A 24,085-nucleotide genomic window follows, 5' to 3' on the forward strand; every position below is an offset into this window, starting at 1 on the left:
GCCGCACCTATAACGCAAGGATTGCTTACAGAGGATATGATTTCATACAGGGCTGGAATGCCACCACTTGTAACGCAGAGTCTGCTTACAGAGGATATGACGCATACGTCGGTTAGTGAGAACTGTACCTATGCTGACTGAAAAATCATACCCGTTTAAGCTGCTTTGGGTTACGTCGGGAGCGGGTTGAAACCGACAAATGAGCTCATTACCTGCATTAAGGCTAGACATGCATCATACTTGGTTGTGCATTTCTTCCATTATGTTTGTTGTATGAATGTATGTTTTCTTTTTGTGTGTATTCCATTCTTTGTGTTTGTGTTATTTTCCTGTATTCTTCTGTTTATGTTCTGCTATCTGTTTCTCTATCTTCTCTTTTTATCTGTGTTTTCTATTTACTGCTTCTCTGTATTCTGCTATTAGTCTACTAAACAACATAGAATTAATGAACGTAACTAATAACCCAGCCCTACTAAGAACTCCCCAGTTCTTACCCATTCTCTCTCCTTTTCCCCTTCAGATGGAAGTAAGAGTACCTTACCGTAGTTCGTTGATAATGGTTCTGCAAGGAGGAGTCCGCTCTAGATAGTCTTCTGAGTCTAGGGTGAGTCTCGTTCTCTGTTTATATGTATATACAGTGAGACCAGCCAATGTCTGCACCCCATTTGCACGTGAACTTTAACCTAAATCCTATGTACGAGACTCCTGTTGTGTGCATGGCTACTTGATAAGGTACCAGAGAGACATCATATGGCAATGTCTGATCGTGCAAAGGAGTAACATATGATATTCTACCTTTTGATGACGTTCCACCTGACTTGATTTTTGAAGACTTAGAACGTACTTTCCCTCGCTTTAGAAGTTTAGAGGGACTAGGTGAGTATAGAGTCTAGGCTAGCCTAGGTGCCAGCTTAGGGACCTCTTGAACAGGTCAGGACTTGGGATGTTGTATATGTGTATATGTATATAGTTATTATCTTGCTATATCTAGGGGTGTTCTAACTAAAGGTCTATACTCTAATAAAGGCTGGATCACTGAATGTTGCTAGCTACTTGTGATGTATTTATGTGTGGTTGCTTATAACTGTTTTATCTGTTATCAGTTGTGAGTTGATTATGAATGATTCCGTCTATTAATCCAAACGTTTTAAAAAATATATACCTCACAAATTAACTATGCTTTTAACAACGAATCAGGCTCATATGATAAATAATAGATAGTAATTAGGAAGTCAAATTGGTAGCGCTCAGTTTCCGGTATGATCTAGACATATTGAAAATTGGGTCGTTACATGGTGCATCTCCTTCATGGGCGTTCACTTTCTTGAACGCAGCGTTCCTTTCTTCAAACATGCCCCCTTGGTGATTGTTGCACCATTTGCTGAGCCTTAAGCCACGAAAAAGTTCACAAAAGTGAACGCTATGTTTGGAATTTTGAGCGCTACCCTTGTTGCTTGGCTATTGAGTGTGGTTTTTTGGGCCTTAAAGATGCCTATCACTTGTGCTTCAATTTTGTGCCAAATATAGATTGTTATATATCATTGAAAAAGCTCTGAATGTCGGCTTTCCAGCGCAACTGAAAGCGCATCAATTGAACATCTGTAGCTCATGTTCACTTGTTTAAACGCTGGCTGTTTGGAGGCCAAAGTTTAGCGCCAGCTTCTGAGGCCCAAACATGATGTTCACCCAATACATATATCATTGAAAATCTCTGGATGTCTACTTTCCAATGCATTTGAGAGTGCATCATTCCAATCTCTACAGCTCAAGTTATCCTCCTTGGAAGGTGAAGAGGTCAGTTGGCCTTACTACAGGTTGATACTATGTTCATCTTTTCACTTTTGGGGTAAGTTTTCTCCCCCAGATTTAGTGTCCACTATGTAGTGCCATATATGCTTAGAAAGCTATAGATTCCTACTTTCCAATGCCACTAAAATCACCTCATTTGGAGTTTTTTAGCTCGAGGTATTCCTGTTGGAGTGTAAAGAGGTCAGGGTTGCAAATCCTCTTTGCTCCTTCTTGAGTCTGTTTCCACTCTTTTGCCACCTTGGGGTTGTGATTCTTCTTTTAGTGCTTTTATTTATCCTTCTCCTTCATCTTTTCACCTATCATCAACCAAACAAATACATCAAAGCCTTGGCATAATCATCAAATCTTGCAACATTCATATTATCAACTAAATCTTGCAAGAAATCTAACGAAAATGCAAAAAATTACCAATGTTTGATTGAATCAAGACAAGCATGAAATTCTCACTCAAACACTTACTTATTGCCTAAAAATTCATGAAAACCAAGTGAAAACTAATGAAATAGGCTTGTGAAACTAGCCTAAGATGACTTGTCATCACAACACCAAACTTAAATCTTGCTTGTCCCCAAGCAAGCAGCAAAACAGAACAAGAATGAATGAAGACAGAGAAGAGTATAAGTCTTTATTTGCATAATATTCAATACTGGTTAATGGGGTTTTCATGCATGGTATCTTAGAGATTTTTATTCTGTGGCTGAGACATCAACACTCCTTTGGATCCTTACTTGAATTACACAAAAAAATGAGACTTGTTATTACTTGATCCTTAGTTTTTCTTGCTCTCTTTCTTTTGATTGAGATTTATTGCTTAGCTGAGGCTTAATGTTATGTGATAAGGTAGCTTTTTAGAGTAAGCTTTCAGCCAGCATTCCCGCTCCAGTTGGTTCAAGATGCTAGGTGTTGAAACACCCCTATGGGCTTACTTGCTCTTGCCTCTCCTTAGCACACACACATCACAGTCATTTAGCTTTGTTTTGTCCTTTGGAAATTGATGCCCAGCACCTCTTTGGGTCACAAAATGCTTTGTCTCAAAGTGGCTCTTGATGGTGGACTTTCAGTTGGCAATCTCGGGTTAGTTAACCTAAGTTGCCGGGTGATTAGATTTTTGATGGTATAGAATTCGCAAATGAATTCTCGTTGCAAGTATAGTTTCTAAACCAACAAATAATCCTTTCATACAAAAGATTGTTTGTCACAAGTACAAACCCCTAAATTTATAAACAAAAGTATTCAAACCTTGGGTCGTTCTCCCTAGGAATTGCAATAAAGTGTCCTTGTTATTGGTTATGAGTTATGTTTGGGGTTTTTGATAAGAGACATGAAAGATAAATGGTAAGGAAGTAAACTAATAGGTACAAAGGTCTTGGCAAGGGTTGGTGGTCAAGGATCTCTATCCCTATCACTAACCACAACATGAGAATTGGCAAGGTTCAATCCCACCAAGTCCATAAGTCCTAGCTCTCCACCAATTCAATTAGTGAGACCTAGAGTTAATGGCTCCCAATCATCAATTACTTGGACATTAGTAACTCAAGAGTTCCTAAGTTACCTTCCCAAGCCAAGAGCATAAAATTCTACTCTAAAATCCAACCAAGCATTTCATCAAACATTTGGAAGGCACAAAAGGAAAGCATAGTAAAATTGCAAGGAATGTAAATATACACTACTCAACTCCAAGGGATTAAACAACAACAAATCAAATGAACAATAACGGAACATGAAAACATAAATTGCATTAAAAGGAAAAGGAAAGAACAAAAGTGCATGAACATAAAAGTAGAGAATTACAAGAATTAAATGCAAAACTAGAAAGAGAAAAGGTAGAAGAAGAAGAATTACAAAAGGAAAAGTAAATCAGAGCATGAATTAAACCTAGATCTAAGAAATTCTAATCTAGATCTAAAACCTAATCCTAATTCTTGAGAGAAGTGAGAGTTTCTCTCTCTAAAAACTAACTTTTCCTCCAAAACTAATATAAACTAAACTAATGATGACTAGGTGTGTCATCCCTCTTCAATACTTGGGTTAAATAGAATCAGAAATGAGTTGGATTAGGCCCACAAGGCTTCTAAAATCGCTGGCCATGAGTTGCATTATGTGAATCATGTGCAACCATCGGTGTGTACGCATACAGTATGTGTACGCATCCCTATACGCAATGAAACTATGGCAAATCCTATATCATTTTGAAGCCCCGGATGTTAGCTTTCCAAAGCAACTAGAACTGCCTCATTTGGACCTCTGTAGCTCAAGTTATGGTCGATTAAGTGCGAAGAGGTTGGCTTGACAGCTTTGCGATTCCTTCATTTCTTCATGAGTTCTCCATTTCTACATGCTTTTCCTTCATTCCCTTGATCCAATCTTTGCCTCCTAAATCTGAAATCACTTAAAAAGCATATCAAGGCACCTAATGGAATCAAGGTGAATTAACTTTAGCTATTTTATGTCCTAAAAAGCATGTTTTCACTCTTATGTACAATTAAAGGAGAATTTACAAAACCATGCTATCTTAGTGAATAAATAGGAGAAAAGTTGACGAAACCCTCTAAATTCAACACAAGATAAACCTTGAGAATGGAGTTTATCAACCTCCCCACACTTAAACAATAGCATGTCCTCATGCTAAACCAAGAAGGATAAGAGAAGGGGTATGGACATTTATTCAATGCAAATAACCTAAATGCATCTATCTATATGAATGCAGCTAAATGCAAAATGATTCTACCTACTTGGTTAAAAATAAATCAATCCTCCAAGAGCATGTATAAACGGGTAGGGCTAAGGTCATATAACGATTCATGAATCCTAATAATTCAAGTATAAAAATGAAGTTCAAATAGACTTGCAAGAAGAATGCTCATGAAAGCCGGGAATCATAGAATTGAGCATCGAACCCTCACCGGAAGTGTTTGCACTTTAGTCGCTCAAGTGTATAGGGTCGATTCTCTCAATTCTCCCCTAATCATGCTTTCCAAGATTTGTTTTTCATCTAACAATCAACAATTATTCAATGCATGCATACATTCATCATGAGGTCTTTTCATAGGTTGTAATGGGGCTAGGGTCAAGGTAGGACCATATAGAGATAAGTGGACTAGAATTTGAATCTTTCATTACCTTAAACTTCCTACCTAACTGATATAGCAACCTATACAATTCTAAACAAACCTAACTACCCATTCTTCACTTTTTCACATACTCATGCATTTTTTTCTTGATCACAACACATATGCATTGATTTTATTGAGCTTCACTTTGGGGTATTTTGTCCCATTTTTATTACTTTTCTTTTCTTTTTCTTTTCTTTCTATATTTTTTTCTTTTGATATCTACATATATTTTTTTTATTTTCTCATATTTTTTCTTTTTGCAATAAAGTATATACAAGAGTATCAATGCATATGGTTTTACGTTTGATTAACACATGAGCATGTACCCAATTTCCAATATTTTTAACAACAATACAACACACCCTTTTCCCAAGTTTCCTAACACTTGAATGATACACGCACACACTAGCCTAAGCCAATCAAAGATCCAAATTAAGGACATTTATTATTTTTTCGCTTCAAGGCTTGTAATTTGCTAAAATTATGAAGAAGTGGGTTAAGCGTAGGCTCAAAGTTGCTAACAATGGATGATAAGAGATAAGGCTATTTGGGTAAGTGAGCTAATGAAACAATGGCTTCAATCATATAAATGCATGAATACACAAAATAATGGACATAAAGAATCAAACAAATCAAGGATTGCAATCATAGAAAGAGAATAATGCACACAAGAATGAAAATAAGTGGTTATAAGATGTAACCACGCAGTTAGGCTCAAAACTCACAAGGTTGTGTGTTCTTAGGTCAAAAACCATGTTCTAAAATAAATTCTTTCAAGCAAGTTCAATAAAAAAAATTTTCAAATTGGTAGGGTGCCCTAAAATAATTTTCCTAGAAAAAAAATCATCACCCTAACCAAGTAGTCCTAATCATAAAAAAGAAGTGGTAAAAATATGTACAAATTCTAACTAACGTGCAACCTATCATGCAATGCAACAACTAGCTAACATTGGTGTTGAAAAAGGAAATTGTTACCCATGGAGATCGGTCGGACGACCTCCCCACAGTTGAAGATTGCACCGTCCTCGGTGCATGCAAAGAAGAGCAAGGTGGATGGGTTGCTACAACTGATGAGCTCCTTCAAAAGATTGTGCGAATAACTTGTATGTTGCCCCCATTTAGAAACTTTTCCTTTCTTTTTCCTTTCTTGGTGGCCAACCTAAAAGGAAAGAAAAAGAAAGAAAATTAAGCCTACAGCAAAGATATCAAAGAAAATAGAACATAGGTGGGGCTAATGCCAAATAAGCGTAAGGTTCTCACTACATGGTAGCTACAACATGTGAGTGAGAAAACAATGTAAGCTAAGGCATATCATTAAGCTTGATGCAAGAGTAAAGTCAAAGCATGAAGAGCATGTTGAGAATCAAGTTCAAAGAAGAAAAAGTGGGTCATGAAAGATAATATGGGGTTATATCAATGCACAAAGACATACGAGTCATACAAGATGATGCATTGATTTTAGAAGTTTCATCACCCAATAATATCAAACAATTCAAAAGGCACCAAAATAATGCAAGAAATTCTCAACAATTGAGTAGGAGGATGCAACACCATTATTAAAATGAGAAACTTAGAAAATAAAATGAAAACAAGCTATAAAAACAAAATTAAAATATAAAGAATAGAAGTATACGAATGCAATAAACAAAAGAAAATGGAAGATCAGAAAAAAACTCTTTTTTTTTACCGACGTAGACGCGTCATGCACGCGCACGCGTCGATGCGCAGTTTGGCAGAAGGACGCGTACGCGCCAGGTGCGCGCACACATGGGTTAGGTTAGTCGCAGGGCACAGTGTCAGCTTAGGGTTGGCCCAACTCTCTGGAAAAGGTACCAGGAGGGCAGGTGGCGCTATCGACGCGCGCGTGTACAGCGTGCGTACGCATGCATTGCGCAATTAGAATCAAGGACGCGTACACGCCAGGTGCGCGTACGCGCAGGTTGGTTTGTGCCTTAGTCCCAATGTTCGCACAGTGCAGGCATAACTCTGGGGTTTTTGGCTGGGGATGGAATTTTTGCATCCACGCCTACGCGCCATGTACGCGTGCGCGTGGATGGTTGAAAATGCTCAAGTCACGCGTCCGCGCCAAGTGCGCGCATGCGTGGGTTGGTGCTCTGTTTTTCAAAATTTTTCCAAGTTCTTGCACCAAACCAAGCCTTTCAAACCTCCGAACAGTTACCAAAACACCCTAAAACCTTATTTAACATATTATACTACCAAATATACTCAACTAACTAAACTAAACATGAAATTAAACTAATTCTATTAATATGTACAAAAGAGAAAAATGAAAAGAGTTTACCATGGTGGGTGTCTCTCACCTAGCACTTTTATTTATTGTCCTTAAGTTGGACTTATGGGGAGCTCCTCTCAAGGTGGCTTGTGCTTGAATTCATCTTGGAACTCCCACCAATGCTTGGTTTTCCATTGTGCCCCAAGATTCCTTATTTGTTACACCAAGTGTTGATGGAGTTCTTCACAAGCTTGGGGCTCCCAAAATTGATTCTCCTTGTGCGATCCGGGATCCCACACTTTATTTTCACACCCGTCTTAAAGTTGATCATTATTGGTCCATCCGAATGGCATGACTTTAGAATTCTCATTTGAGCGACCAAACATTCTCCTAAACCCAAGTAATCTAGCTCTATATGATGCACGGAAACTTGTCTCTCAACAATTTTCCCTCGGCAAGTATACCGAATTGTCGTCAAGTAGAAAACTCACAATAGAGTGAGGTCGAATCCCACAGGGGTTGATTGGTCAAGCAACTTTAATTGGAGGAATGTTCTAGTTGAACTAAGCAGAATTTGATTGGAGAATTGCAGGAATTTAAATGGCGGAAAGTAAATGGCAGGAAATGTAATTACTGGAAATAAAGAACTGAATGTAAATGACGGAAAGTAAATTACAGAATCTTAAATGGGGAATGGGGAAGATGAACATAAAAGTAAATGGCAGAAAGTAAAGAGAACGGGTAAGATCAGAAATGGGAAGTTCATTGGGCTCAGGAGATGTTGTATTCTCCGGATGAAGTTCATTTTCATCTCTTCCTCAATCAATGCATTCATTGATCTCCTTGGCAATCTTAAGTGATTGAATTCCAATTCCTTGGTAATTCAATCTCTCAAATCTTGATCAATAGCCAATTCCTAGGTCTAATTGCTCATGAGAAGAGATGAAGTGTGGTCACTGATTATACCACATGTATTCCCAAATCAAAATGTTGGTAGGATTATATGTCACTATATCCATCCAAACCCCGATTTGGTCCAACATGAGAAAGCATTTCTAGCATGATCTCTTCATTCCTCTTCCAAGGTTTCGAAGAGATCCAAGTATGAATAGCTTCTTTTCCAGGACAACTACCCAATTGGATGAAGATTTAAAGCTTTCTAGTAAAATCAAGAGAAAAGAAAGAAGAAGAATAATGAAAATTATCATTGATCCATCAAATTACAACAGAGCTTCCAAACCCAATAAAAGGAGTTTAATTGTTCATAGCTCTGGGAATGGAAAACAAAGATGGAAAATACATTCTCAAACTAAAACTAAAAGTGCAGAGAAAGTAAAATTATACAGAGAGTAGTTCTCCCAATGTCCAAATGCTCTCTCTCTAGTTCAAAACTACTCCTATATATACTACTCTTCTAATCTTCTAGTTGGCTCTTCAAGTCTTTGGATATGGGCCTTTGGATCTTGAGTTGAAGCAGTTTGGAATCTTCAGTGGGCTTAGCTTTACTTGCAGAGAAAGTGTGAAGTAGGCATGGACTTTAGCTAGGATGTTAGTGGCGTTAACGTTAAGTGAAAATGTGGGTTCGAGAATATTAGTGACAATCACCTTTTTCACTAACGTTCCTAGCCCAAGATGGTTCACGTTAACTTCAACGTTAGTGGCACTAACATGACCACTAACGTTGCCTTTTGGTCCATCGCAAGCGTTATTGGCATTTACCTTTGCCAATAACGTTGCTCTTAGCCCCCCTTTTCTCACGTTAGAGTGCACGTTAGTATAACTAACGTGGCTCTTAACGTGGGTATGCCTTAGCCTCGAGAGCGTTAGTGACACTTACCTTTGTCACTAACGCTTCAAATGCCCCTTCTCACGTTAGTGCCTCACGTTAATTATCTTAACGTGGCCACTAACGTGGTGGTGATTGTCATCTCCAACGTTAGTGACAAAGGTGAGTGTCACTAACGTTGGCTCATCATTTCTTTCCTCCACGTTAATGCAATTAACGTGGCAACTAACGTGGCTCATAGTGGCTTGGTCCAACGTTAGTGACAAAAGTGAGTGTCACTAACGTTGGTGATTCCTTGCTCCTCCCACGTTAGAGTTCACGTTAATGTATTTAACGTGACTCTTAACGTGGCCAATTGGGCTTAGTCCAATGTTAGTGACAAAGGTGAGTGTCAGTAACGTTGGCATTGTCTTCCTTTCCACGTTAGAGTTCACGTTAACTGAGTTAACGTGACTCTTAACGTGGCTAATTGCCAATTTGGAGCGTTAATGGTATTCACTTTTACCACTAATGTTGGAGCTCCCTTTCTCTCCACGTTAACTACCACGTTAATGTAGTTAACGTGGCAATTAACGTGGGCCATGATGGTTTTGAAGGCGTTATTGGCAATCACTTTTCTCATTAATGTTGCAAGTTTATTCCCATTCCACGTTAGTGGTCACGTTAATTAGATTAACGTGGCTGCTAATGTGGCTCTTCCTTGCTTCCTTTGTCATGAAATCAGGCAAATAAAGTGCATCAAAGCTCTAATCCAAGTTATGAGACATGCATTATCCAATTTGTCATTCAATTCATGCATAATTCTCATAAAATCACATGAAATTCACAATGTTTGCTTGAATCAAGATGTAAGTGATTATCTATCCAAAACTTGCTTTTTAACTAAGAAAATGCATGAAACTACCCTAAAACAGTAAAGAAAAGGTCAGTGAAACTGGCCAAAATGCCCTGACATTACAACACCAAACTTAAAGCTTGCTTGTCCCTAAGCAAGTACTGAAACATGAGAATGATGAATGAAATGACAAGAGAAATGAGTCATTATTGTGGAAGTCATGTCCTTGGTTTTATGGGGTTTCATGCATAGCAACTTAGGTTCATTCCTTCATTGGCTTTCAGACCTTTACCATGCCCTGGAATACTCACTTGATTGCACCCTATGTGACTTTTATTCATTGATCCCTTTGTCTTTTCAGGGTTTGATTGTGTTCTTTAGACTAGGTGCTCTGTAAGGGGGCGACTCTTTAATATAAGCTTTCAGCCAGCACTCCCGAACTAGTTGGTTCAAGGTGCTAGGTGTTAAGACACCCCTAAGGACTTACTCCCTCAAGTCTCTTTCCCCCATACATTCACACCACAGGCACATGGTTTGTTATTTTTCTTTTTGAGACCTTGGTGTCCAGCACCTCTTTGGGTTACTAAGTGCTCTATAGCAAGGGTTACTCTTGATAGTGGACTTTCAGCTGATAATCCCAGGTTAGTTAACCCAAGTTACCAAGTGATAAGGCACCCTTGAGAGCTTATTCATCCAAGTAGATCCTTTACACATGAGCACCACAGACACATGCCTTAAGATTCAACCCTTGGTGCCTAGCCTTATTTCTTATTCTTTTTTCTTAATTTCTCAACTTTCATTTTTCTTTTCCTTTTTCTTATTAGGTTCTTGTTATTTAGCTAGTCTCATGGGGTGTGTTTCAAGCATATGATTAAGGAAAGATAGTTGCCTTTCTACCTTGTTGGTGAACCAACTTAGCTAAGTAATTACTACACCACAAGCTTAAGAACTTACTCCACAAATTGAACATCACTCTGGTCTTTCATAACATCTCTTTTTATTTGACTTAGAGGACAAGCATACAAGTAGGCAAGGTGAAAATGCAGCAGATAGCTTGGCACAGCACACATATGACAAAAGCGGGGAAAAACAAACATTAAATCCTAGTTATGTAAACTAAAGAGTAGCTAATAATCAGGGATACATTCAGACTTCCAATTTGAGCATTTCTGAGCATATGGAATAAAGTAACAATACAACCTTTTTGTGGTGACTTCTAGCCATCCCTTTGTTGTCATTATCCACAGCTTTTGCATCCTTCTTTGCCTCCTTGGATGATGGTGCATCGTTGTTCCCGAAGATTTGATTGAATTCCTGTAAAGTTATTGGAAGTTTCTTGTTCCCAAAGCACTTGAGAGTTAGTTAGCATGCAGGTATGCTTGTGAGTTTCTGAACCTGATTTGGTGTGTGAACACCAAACTTAGTTCCTTGCCTAATGCAACAGATTGAATACATGCAGAGGATCTTATGTACTTGTATTACTAAAACGACTATGAACTAGAAACTAAACTCTTGTCAAGTGGTTTCCCTGATTGGTTGGGGCTAGCAAGTTGCTATTGAAGAGGTGTAGTGTGATTCTAACTGAAATCTTTGGTGGAACACCAAACTTAGAATTACACATTCACTCTTGGATTGTTTTGGTGTGCAACACCAAACTTAGCTCCTCGCAATACAGGGTAAACTACTTGTAACTTTTATTGAAATGATCATGAAAAGGAAACTACCTTAGGTTGGGTTGCCTCCCAACGAAGCGCTCTTTTAGCGTCGCTAGCTCGACGATTTCTCCATCAGTTGAGATGATATTTAACTTTGGGACTTTCCCCTATGTTGCCCATGTAATGCTTGAGCCTTTGTCCGTTCACAGTGAAAGTCCTCCTTGAGCTTTCCTTCATGATTTCTATGTGTCCATACGGCGAGACCTTTGTGACAAGAAAGGGTCCAGACCACCTTGATTTGAGTTTCCCAGGGAAAAGTCTCAATTTGGAGTTGTAGAGGAGCACTTGCTGTCCCTTCTCGAAACTCCTGGGTGTCAGATTGAGGTCATGTCTTCTCTTTGCCTTTTTTTTATAGATCTTGGCATTTTCATAGACTTGAGATTTGAACTCCTCCATTTCCTGCAGCTGCATGACTCTTTTTTCACCAGCCGCAAGGATATCAAAATTTAGTAGCTTGAGAGCCTAGAGGGCTTTGTGTTCAAGCTCCAATGGTAAATGACAGGCCTTTCCATACACTAGTTGATATGGGGACATTCCGATTGGTGTTTTGAATGCCGTTCTGTATGCCCAAAGAGCATCATCTAGCTTCTTCGACTAGTCCTTTCTTGATGCTCCTACAGTCTTTTCCAGAATCCTTTTTAACTCTCTGTTAGATATCTCGGTTTTCCCACTTGTTTGGGGGTGATAAGGTGTGGCAACCTTGTGCTTTACCCCGTATCGTAGGAGAAGCGCTTCTAGTGGCCTGTTACAAAAATGGCTCCCTCCATCACTGATGAGCGCTTGTGGGACTCCGAACCGGCCAAAGATATTCTTTCTGAGGAAGTTCATGACCACCTTCTTATCATTTGTTGGGGTTGCAATGGCCTCTACCCACTTGGAAACGTAATCCACTGCTACTAGGATATACTTGTTTGCATATGTGGTTGGAAATGGTCCCATGAAATCGATTCCCCATACATCAAACAGTTCCAGTTCTAAGATGAAATTCTATGCCATCTCATTTCTTTTGGGTAGGTTTCTAGCTCTTTGGCATTTATTGCAGCTCTTTGCTACTTCCTTGGCATCGTTAAAAGGGGTGGGCCAAAAGAATCCGCTTTGTAACACCTTGGCTGCAGTTCTTTCCCCTCCAAAGTGGCCTCCATAGCACGAGCCATGGCAGTTCCATAAGACCTCTCTTCCCTCTTCTTCTGAAACACATCTTCTAAGGATTCCATCTGAACACTTCTTGAATAGGTATGGTTCATCCCAAACAAAATACTTTGCGTCATTGATGAGCTTTCTTTTTTGATGTTTGTTGATTTCTGGAGGTAAAGCCCCAGTTGCCTTGAAATTGGCAATATCTGCAAACCAGGGTGCTTTGTGAACCATCATCAACTGCTCATCTGGGAAGAACTCATTTACACTTGTATCATGTGATCCTTCTTTATCATGAGGGGTTCTGGATAGGTGATTTGCTACTTTGTTCTCCACTCCTTTCTTGTCTCTAATCTCAATATTGAATTCCTGCAACAACAAGATCCATCTTATTGGTCTTGGTTTTGATTCTTGCTTGGCAAACAAATATTTAAGTGCTGTGTGATCTATGAAAACGATCACTTTGGCACCAATGAGGTACGATCTAAACTTGTCAAATGCAAAAAACTATTGCCAGCAACTCCTTTTCAGTAGTGGTATAATTTCTTTGAGTGTCATTGAGGACCTTTCTGGCATAGTATATCACATGGACCAAGTTATCTTTCCTTTGTCCTAACACTGCCCCAACTGCAAAATCAGATGCATCACACATCAGTTCAAATGGTAAGTTCCAATCAGGTGGGGAAATGATAGGGGCAGATGACAGCCTCTTTTTCATGTTTTCGAATGCTAGCATGCATTTTTCATCAAAGACAAATGGTGTATCAGATACAAGGAGATTGCTTAAGGGCTTGGCTATCCTTGAAAAATCTTTAATAAACCTTCTGTAAAAGCCAGCATGCCCTAAAAAGCTCCTAATTGCCTTGACATCACTTGGTGGGGGTAATTTTTCAATGAGTTCCACCTTAGCTCTGTCTACCTCAATGCCTTGGTTAGAAACCTTATGGCCAAGAACTATTCCTCCTGTTACCATAAAGTGACATTTCTCACAGTTCAAGACCAAGTTGGTCTCTTGACATCTTTTTAATACCAGGGCCAAGTGATTTAGGCAATTAGGGAAGGAATCTCCGAATACCGAAAAGTCATCCATAAAGACTTCAATGAATTTTTCTATCCTATCTGAGAAAATGGAGAGCATGCAGCATTGGAAAGTTGCAGGTGCATTACATAGCCCAAATGGCATGTGCCTATAGGCAAACACTCCATATGGGCAAGTGAATGATGTTTTCTCTTGGTCTCTCGGATCAACCACTATTTGGTTATATCCTGAATAACCATCGAGAAAATAGTAATATGTGTGTCCTGCAAGTCTTTCCAGCATCTGATCCATGAAAGGAAGGGGAAATGATCTTTTCTTGTAGCTTCATTGAGTTTTCTGTAGTCTATGCACATCCGCCATCCTGTGACGGTCCTTGTAGGGGTTAGTTCGTTCTTCTCATTGGGGACTACCGTGATTCCTCCTTTTTTTGGGACAACTTGCACGGGGCTGACCCATGGGCTGTCTGAGATCGGGTAGATCACCCCTCCCTGTCATAACTTCATGACTTCTTTCTGTACCACTTCCTTCATGACTGAATTCAGCCTCCTTTGGGGTTAAATGGATGGTTTGACATCGTCTTCCAACAGTATCTTATGCATGCATATGGCTGAACTGATTCCTTTCAGGTCAGCGAGGGTCCATCCAATGGCATCCTTATGCTTTCACAATACTTGGAGTAGTTCATCCTCTTGATCTTGGCTGAGGGCTGAGTTTATGATCACTAGGAAACTTTCATTCTCTCCTAAGTATGCATATTTGAGAGTGGGTAGCAGTGCTTTGAGTTCAAGTTTGGGTGCTTCTTTTTTTTCATTCTCTTCCTTTGGTGCACCCAGTATATGAATCTCTGCTGTTGCAGCCTCTTCGCTAGATGTTGATTCCTCCTCTGTTAACCCTTCAAGTTCTTCTTCTTCAAAAATTTCTTGTATTGCGTCTTCCAGTGAATCTAACCTCATATATTCGCCCAATGGTTCTGGTGGGTAACTCATGGCCTTGAACACATTAAATGTCATCTTTTCATTGTGTAATCTCAGGGTGAGTTCACTTTTTTGGACATCAATGATAGCTCCAGCAGTGGCCAAGAACGGTCTTCCCAGGATGATGGAGGCCTTGGCTTCCTCCTTCATGTCCAGCACTACAAAGTCTGCTTGGAAGATAAAATCTCCTACCTTCACCAGCAAATCTTCTACTATGCCATGAGGAAACTTGAACGATCGGTCTGCCAGTTGTTGGGCTATTTTTGTTGGCTTAGCCTCCTCAATCCTCATTTTTCTCATCATAGCTACTGACATCAGATTTATGCTGGCTCCTAAGTCACACAGAGCCTTCTCCACTGTGATTTCCCCTATAATACAAGGGATCTAAAAGCTCCCATGATCCTTCAATTTCTGGCATAGTTTGTGCTGAATGATGGCACTACATTCTTCGGTTAGTATCACAGTCTCATTGCTCTTCCAGCTTCTCTTCTTGGTCATTAATTCCTTTAAAAACTTGGCATAGAGCGGCATTTGCTCTATTACTTCAGCAAAGGGTATGTTGATTTGTAGTTTCTTGAAGATTTCTAGAAATCTTAAGAATTGGTTGTCATCCCCCTTCTTTTTCAATTGCTGAGGGTATGGAGCTTTTGGGACATCTGGCTTCAGCATTTCTCCTTTTTGCTGTGAACTGGGAATGGAAATTTGGACTTCATCTCGTTCCTTTTCCCCTTCATTTGAGTTCTTCTCTTGTGATTTCTTGGGAATTTCCTTCAATTCCTTCCCACTTTTGAGGGTGATAGCCTGACATTCCTCTCTTGGGTTTGGATCGGTGTTGCTGCACAGGTTATGGCTGGGAATTTGCTTGAATAGGTAGCCAATTTATGTCTCAAGTTTCTTGATGGCAGCATCTTGATTCTGCATATGGGACCGCACTTCCTCTCAGAACATTTTACTGTCCTGGACTTCTTTGCATATTCGTTCAAGTAGGGTCTCAATCCTTGAGAGTCTATCTTCGGATGATGGTGAGTTGGAGTTGGAGGGATGAGAATGGCCATTTTGGTTTTGATATGGATGTTGAGAGGTGTTGTCAGGTGGGTGCTGATATGATCTCTGTGTGGAATGTTGGTGAGCTGCATTGTTGTTGGGGTTGTGACGTCTCTGATCTTGGCCTTGATCTTGTTGATTTCCCCACCCAAAGTTTGGGTGGTTCCTCCAACCAGGATTATAAGTTTTGGAGTATGGATCATGGGTCTGCCTAGGTGAGTTTCCAATGTAGTTGGCTTGTTCCTGTTCATCCTCTGCTTCTGCATTCACTCCTTCTTGGGTTGCTGATGAGGTGGTGATTGCTGCTACTTGGTTTCTTTCCATCTTCTTGGTAAGATTAGCCAGCTGCTTGGTGATCATCTTGTTTTGGGCCAGCAGTGCATCCATGTTGTTTAGCTCCATCACTCCTCTAGTGTTGCCTCTTTTAGAAGCATAAAAGTAGTCATTCTCATCTACAGTCTCAATGACATCTATGGCTTCTTCAATGGTCTTCTTCTTGTTCAGAGATCCCCCAGATGAGTGGTCTACTGCCTTTTTTGATTCATAAGAAAGACCTTCATAGAAAATGTGTAACTGCACCCATTCATTGAATATATCTGGTGGGCACCTTCTTGTCAAGTCCTTAAACCTCTCCCATGCTTCATAGATAGTTTCACCATCTTGTTGCCTAAAGGTTTGTACCTCAGCTCTCAACCTGTTGATTCTTTGAAGAGGATAGAATCTCGCCAAGAATTTGTTCACCATATCTTCCCAGGTTGTTAAACTCTCCTTCGGGAAGGATTCCAGCCATTTAGATGCTTTGTCCTTGAGTGAGAAGGGAAACAGGAGCAGTCTATAGGTGTCAGGATAAACACCATTAGACTTCACAGTATCACATATCCTCATGAATGTGGTTAGATGTTGATTGGGGTCTTCTTGGACACTTCCTCCGAATGAACAGTTATTCTGAACCAGGGTGATAAGCTGTGGCTTTAGTTCAAAGTTATTGGCATGTATGGTTGGCTTTTGGATGCTACTTCCACAGTTTCCTGGGTTTGGATTGATATAAGAGCCTAGAACTCTTCTTTCTTGTCCAGCATGATGCACTGGACCTTCTCTGCCATGGTTGTGAGCCTCTTCTTCATGATGGTTCTCCATATTCTCATCCATGTCTGGTTCAAAATACTCCTCCTCTTCCTCAGCACCGACAACTCTCTTTCCTCTTGCTTCCCTCCTTAGTCTAAGGAAGGTCCTCTCAGGTTCAGAATCAAAGGAAGTTAAAGCCCGCTTCTTCTACCTGTCATACAACCAACAAGACCAAAGCAAAAAGGGAGATAGAGAGTATTCTTGTTAAAAATACTGTTAGTGTGAGTGATGCAATATATCAAACAGTTAGTGGGTAAGTGAACTGAATTGTAACAAATACGAGAACACCACAAACGGGTAGGGGTAAATGGAAGAAAATAACTAAAACTGAAAGTAAATTACTCAAACAGAATTTAAATCAAACAAAAGAAAAATGCTCAATCTAGTTATCCACCAATTTGATCATTGTTGATACAAAATCATTCCCCAGCAACGACGCCATAAACTTGATGCACGAAAACTTGTCTCTCAACAATTTTCCCTCGGCAAGTATACCGAATGGTCGTCAAGTAAAAACTCACAATAGAGTGAGGTCGAATCCCACAGGGGTTGATTGGTCAAGCAACTTTAATTGGAGGAATGTTCTAGTTAAGCTAAGCAGAATTTGATTGGAGAATTGCAGGAATTTAAATGGCGGAAAGTAAATGGAAGGAAATGTAATTACTGGAAATAAAGAACTGAACGTAAATGACGGAAAGTAAATTGCAGAATCTTAAATGGGGAATGGGGAAGATGAACATAAAAGTAAATGGCAGAAAGTAAAGAGAATGGGTAGGATCAGAAATGGGAAGTTCATTGGGCTCAGGAGATGATGTATTCTCCGGATCAAGTTCATTGATCTCCTTAGCAATCTTAAGTGATTGAATTCCAATTCCTTGGTAATTCAGTCTCTCAAATCTTGATCAATAGCCAATTCCTTGGTCTAATTACTCATGAGAAGAGATGAAGTGTGGTCACTGATTATACCACATGTATTCCCAAATCAAAATGTTGGTAGGATTATATGTCACTATATCCATCTAAACCCCAATTTGGTCCAACATGAGAAAGCATTTCTAGCATGATCTCTTCATTTCTCTTCCAAGGTTCCGAAGAGATCCAAGTATGAATAGCTTCTTTTCCAAGACAACTACCCAATTGGATGAAGATTGAAAGCTTTCTAGTAAAATCAAGAGAAAAGAAAGAAGAAGAATAATGAAAAGTATTATTGATCCATCAAATTACAACAAAGCTCCCTAACCCAATGAAAGGGGTTTAGTTGTTCATAGCTCTGGGAATAGAAAACAAAGATGGAAAATACATTCTCAAAGTAAAACTAAAAGTGCAAAGAAAGTAAAATTATACAGAGAGTAGTTCTCCCAATGTCCAAAATCTCTCTCTCTAGTTCAAAACTACTCCTATATATACTACTCTTCTGATCTTCTAGTTGGCTCTTCAAGTCTTTGGATATGGGCCTTTGGATCTTGAGTTGAAGCAGTTTGGAATCTTCAGTGGGCTCAGCTTTACTTGCAGAGAAAGTGTGAAGTAGGCATGGACTTTATCTAGGATGTTAGTGGCGTTAACGTTAAGTGAAAATGTGGGTTCGAGAACGTTAGTGACAATAACCTTTTTCACTAACGTTTCTAGCCCAAGATGGTTCACGTTAACTTCAATGTTAGTGGCACTAACGTGACCACTAACGTTGCCTTTTGGTCCATCACAAGCGTTATTGGCGTTTACCTTTGCCAATAACGTTGCTCTTAGCCCCCCTTTTCTCACGTTAGAATGCACGTTAGTATAACTAACGTGGCTCTTTACGTGGGTATACCTTAGCCTCGAGAGCATTAGTGACACTTACCTTTGTCACTAATGCTTCAAACGCCCCTTCTCACGTTAGTGCCTCACGTTAATTATCTTAACATGGCCACTAACGTGGTGGTGATTGCCATCTCCAACGTTAGTGACAAAGGTGAGTGTCACTAACGTTGGCTCATCATTTCTTTCCTCCACGTTAGCTTCCACGTTAATGCAATTAACGTGGCAACTAACGTGGCTCATAGTGGCTTGGTCCAATGTTATTGACAAAGGTGAGTGTCACTAACGTTGGCGATTCCTTGCTCCTCCCACGTTAGAGTTCACGTTAATGTAGTTAACGTGACTCTTAACGTGGCCAATTGGGCTTGGTCCAACGTTAGTGACAAAGGTGAGTGTCACTAACGTTAGCATTGTCTTCCTTTCCACGTTAGAGTTCACGTTAATTGAGTTAACATGACTCTTAACGTGGGTAATTGCCAATTTAGAGCGTTAATGGTATTCACTTTTACCACTAACGCTGGAGCTCCCTTTCTCTCCACGTTAACTACCACGTTAATGTAGTTATTAACGTGGGCCATGATGGTTTCGAAGGCGTTATTGGCAATCACTTTTCTCATTAACGTTGCAAGTTTATTCCCATTCCACGTTAGTGGTCACGTTAATTAGATTAACGTCGCTGCTAATGTGGCTATTCCTTGCTTCCTTTGTCCTGAAATCAAGCAAATAAAGTGCATCAAAGCTCTAATCCAAGTTATGAGACATGCATTATCCAATTTGTCATTCAATTCATGCATAATTCTCATAAAATCACATGAAATTCACAATGTTTCCTTGAATCAAGATGTAAGTGATTATCTACCCAAAACTTGCTTTTTAACTAAGAAAATGCATGAAACTACCCTAAAACAGTAAAGAAAAGGTCAGTAAAACTGGCCAAAATGCCCTGGCATCACTATACCAACCCGCACAATGCCAACCACTAACCATCTCCCTCTTGCTCTTAAAGCCACAAATATTTCTAAGTTGACCATCCGTCTTAAGCAAACCATATTCAAGGGGAATAATAAAGCTTATGTATAAGGAATTTACCCACTTGAATGAGAGAATGGATGGTGATGGCTTGGGGAGAGTTGTCTCCAATATCCTTGCAAGCTCTACTCCCTTATGTTCTTCCTTGGTTGTCTCCACCTCTTCACAAATTTTTTCACTTTCAATCGTTTGTTCATCATTTTCATCTAACTCTTCTCCATCACTCAAATTATAAATGGGAGGTTGAGAGAAATCTACCTCCACCTTGCTTTCTACCTCATTGGGAGAAGGTTCGTCAAATTCAAAGGATTCAACACCAAGAAGGTTGGATGCATGATCTTCATCACCAAGGGAACACAATTCTTGCTTCATTCTCTCCAAGTCTTCATTCAAAAATTGTTTTGTAGGTTGTGCACTCTCCTACTCAACATCCAATTCAATCGCCTTGGAGAGGTTCTCTTCGACTCTAGGTTCCCAAGGAGGTTCCGCATCTCCTAAGTCTTCAACCACTTCTTCCTCTTCTTCAATGATCATAAGCTCCTCCAATTACTCTAATACAAAATAACATCCCTCATTTTCCACCGGAGTTTCCAATCTCTCCTTCATGTTATGCTCTTCAATTAATTCTCCACATGTGACCATGGGAGTGCTTTGAGTGCTCAAGCATTGGGAGGCTAAAGTGCTTACTACCTTGGTCAAGGTAGCCACAAATTCTAGTGTCTCCCTTTGAATTTCTCCTTGCCCTTGAAGTATAAGGCCAAGTATTTCATCCATTGGGGATTGGAGTGGATAAGAGGGTTCATTGTCTTGGAGAAAGGGTTCATAATAGGAATGTAGTTCTTCTTGGTAAGGGTATGGTGGTGTGTATTGAGGTGGTTCTTGGGAGTATGAATATTGGAATGGTGGTTCCATGTATGGCTCATATGGTTCAAAAGGTGGTTGGTATGGTGGATATGGAGGTGTTTGGTAAAAGAAGGCTTATGAGTATGGTAGAGGTTCATGTTGAGGATATGACTCGTAGGCATATGGTGGTGGTTCTTGAAAGTCACAAGGAGATTCACCATAGCCATTGGATTGGTATACATCATAGAATGGCTCTTATTCATAGTGTATTGGTGGAGGTTGTTGCCATGAAGATTGATCATATGCATATGGCTCCTCCCACCTTTGATTGTCCCATCCTTGATACACATCCTCATTGTAGCTCCCATTTCCTACAACATAGTTAGAACCAAACTCATAGCCAAAGTGAGAATTCATGATAGCAAGAGAAAATGAAAACAAAATCAAATAAGAAGCAAGAAAATTAAATCCCAAAACTAGCAAGAACTAATAAGGAAACACCCCTTAGAACCTAGTTATCCAAGCTTATCTTTGTACAAGAACATCACAGGCATTTATCAAAGTTTCCAACCGTTGGTGCCCAGCTTTGTTTATTTCTTTTAGCTTCTTTCTCTTGCATTTTCTTTCTTTTATTTTGGATCTTTTTCATTTTTCAAGTCTCATGAAATGTAACTCAAGTTCATAACACAAAGTGATGCCAACATTCAGCCTTATTTATAAATCAACTAATGAACCAGCACATAACACCACATAACCTTATTCTATCTCATATCATATCAGACTTTTACTCTTTCTCTATTTCACAGTTATTTTTCTTTTATTCAAGCATGAGGAACAAAGCTTATAATTCAAGTAAGATGAAAGTGAATCAAGCTCTTAGACTAGCAAGCTATAACAGCATGAAAATAAACAAACTAACAAACAGTAAATAAATCTAAGAAGACACTAATCAACAGGGGACATTTGCACTTTCAATTAGCATGTTTAGGCTAAAGTCGGTCAGAGAACAATACAACCTCTTGGAGTCCATTTGTTTCCTTTGTGTTATCATCATTGTTGGGTTCCATATCCTCCCTTTGTCCATGATGATGTATCTTTTCCTCTAAGAGATTGAATGACTTCCTACAAGAGATATTGAAAGTTGCTTGTTCCCCAAGCACTTGAGAAACAGTTAGCATGCATGTATGCTTGTGATTCTCTGATCCTAAGTTGGTATGGGAACACCAAACTTAGTTCCTTGCCTACTTCTATGTGTAGTAGAATAAATACATGCATGAAACATCAAGTACTTTTATTAAGAAAATAAACTATGAACTAGAAAACAAAATGAAAACTAGAAACATGACAATTGTTAAGTGGTTTCTCTAATTGTTTGGAGCTGATATTAATCATGTTGAGGGTGTAATGTGTTCTTAATGAAATTTTTGCTGGAACACCAAACTTAGCATCTGATGAGCCGAATTCACACCCCATTATAAATTTTGTGAATCCGTTCTTTTGGCAAGCGCACCAAAATTATCGTCAAGTAATAACCCACAGTGGAGTGGGATCGTATCCACAGATATTGATAGATTTGAGCAATTTTAATCAATTGGTGAATTAGTCAAAAGTAAATGAAAGTAGTAAATGGCAGAATTGGAAATGGCAGGAAAGTAAATAGCAGAAACTTAAATGACTTAATTGTAAATAGGAATGGGGAATTGCAGAATGTAAAGAAAGCTATAAAGAAAGTGGAAGATAAGAAAGAGGGGATTCATTGAGATCAGGAGATGTTGTCTCTTTGGATTAAATCCAGCTCATATCCTCTTCAATCATGCAACTCATTAACCTCTTAGCAATCATGATTGATTGAGCCCCAATCCCTTGGTGACTCAATCTCTCAGATCTTGATCAATAGCCAATTCCTTGGTCTAATTGCTCATGAAGAGAGATATGCTTGGTCCCTGATTATACCACACATCATCATAGGTCTAAGTAGAGAGAGGATTTTATGTCACCATATCCAAACACCAAAACCCAGATCCTACTCAAGTGTAAGAAGGGATTTCTAGCATGATTTCAAGTTTCCATTTCCAAGGTTCCCATGAAACCCATTTTGTATTCAACCCCTTTTCCAAGGTGATTGAACACTAGCATGAAGAATGAAATTTCTTCTAGCAAATCAAAGAGAAGATGTAGAGAAGAAGAAATTCACTATCATTAATCCATCAAGTACAACAGAGCTCCCTCTCTCAATGAGAGGGAATTTAGCTACTCATAGCTCAAGAAAAAGTGATCTAACTATGCTTCCACTAATAGCTCAACTGCTTAACCCCTTCTTCAGTACTTCCAAGGGGTATATATACTACTCCTAGCAATAACAAATAAAGAAAAATACAAAAGTGAAAGTAAAATTACATTTTGGAGGGAAAAAAACTCAATAAACGTGATCTCACAGCTGGCGTGTGATTGGCGCATCAGTGGCATGCCATGTCTTGCTCTGATTCTGCCTTGGCATGCCACGCCCAATTCTTAAGTGGCACGCCTCCCTTCATTGATCACCTTGGTGTGCCACGCCTTCGAGCCCAAGTGGCACGCACAGGCCTTTTTAAAGCCTTGGGTAGCCTAGCGTGCCACGCCTTCGAGCTCAAGTGGCACGCCCAGGCCTTTTTAAAGCCTTGGGTAGCCTGGCGTGCCACGCCTTGGAGCCCAAGTGGCACGCTCAGGCCTTTTCCTTCTTCTATTAGCTTCTGGAATGTTGAACTATTGTGGCATGTCTAGGGTCTGACGTGCCACGCCCTTGTTGTGTGCTTGATCTATCTTTCTAGAAAATTGAACTAGCGTGGCACGCCCAGGGTCTGGCGTGCCACGCCCTTGTTGTGCTTGACTCCATAGCTTGGCGTGCCACGCCCAGAACTCAAGTGGCATGTCCAGGTCTTCCTTTGCTTGGTTGATGATTATGGCGTGCCACGCCTGAGACTCAAGTGGCACGCCTGGTTGGAGGTTGGTAGCTGGCGTGCCACACCTTCGACACCAAGTGGCACGCCCATATGGTTGGCCCTTTGTCTTCCTCTCTAGAAAGTTGTACCAGCGTGCCATGCCCAGGGGTTGGCGTGCCACGCCCATCATTTGCCTTGGTTCCAGTAGCTAGCGTGCCACGCCCAGCATTCAAGTGGCACGCCCAGGTGGGAATCTCGAGCTGGCATGCCACGCCTACGACACCAAGTGGCACGCCCAGCCTTTGCTTTGGCCTTCTTTGTACCTTGGCGTGCCACACACAGGTGCTCAAGTGGCACGCCCAAGTAAGGGTGGAAGCTTGGCGTGCCATGCCTTCGATCTCAAGTGGCACGCCCAGCCTTTTTAGCCTTCAACCTCTTCTCTGGAATTTTGTACTAGCATGCCACGCCATTGATGAACAGAATTATTCTTATGCCGGTTAGAAACTAGTAATGAATCTGATCGTGAATATAGTCTAACCAACACGCGAATACCGCATCAAACAATTCTAAAATCTATGACCGAGAGTATTGATCCCGGTTCATTCTCCCTAGGAATTGACTTAGAATGTGCATCATTGATTAGGAAAGCTTTTATGTTTTTGAGAGTTGGTGTAAGAATTCAAGCTAACAAGAA

General features: G+C 40.0%; 1 non-coding gene across 1 annotated transcript; it reads left to right on the plus strand.

Moving 5' to 3' along the window:
- The first annotated feature begins 16,271 nt into the window (after positions 1-16,271).
- LOC112726104 (small nucleolar RNA R71) lies at positions 16,272-16,378 on the plus strand. Its single transcript, XR_003165171.1, has one exon. It is a non-coding gene; the product is annotated as a small nucleolar RNA R71 (small nucleolar RNA).
- The last annotated feature ends 7,707 nt before the right edge of the window (positions 16,379-24,085 follow it).

This window comes from Arachis hypogaea, chromosome 11 (assembly GCF_003086295.3).
Source record: "Arachis hypogaea cultivar Tifrunner chromosome 11, arahy.Tifrunner.gnm2.J5K5, whole genome shotgun sequence".
In the NCBI taxonomy this organism is placed as follows: Eukaryota; Viridiplantae; Streptophyta; class Magnoliopsida; order Fabales; family Fabaceae; genus Arachis; species Arachis hypogaea.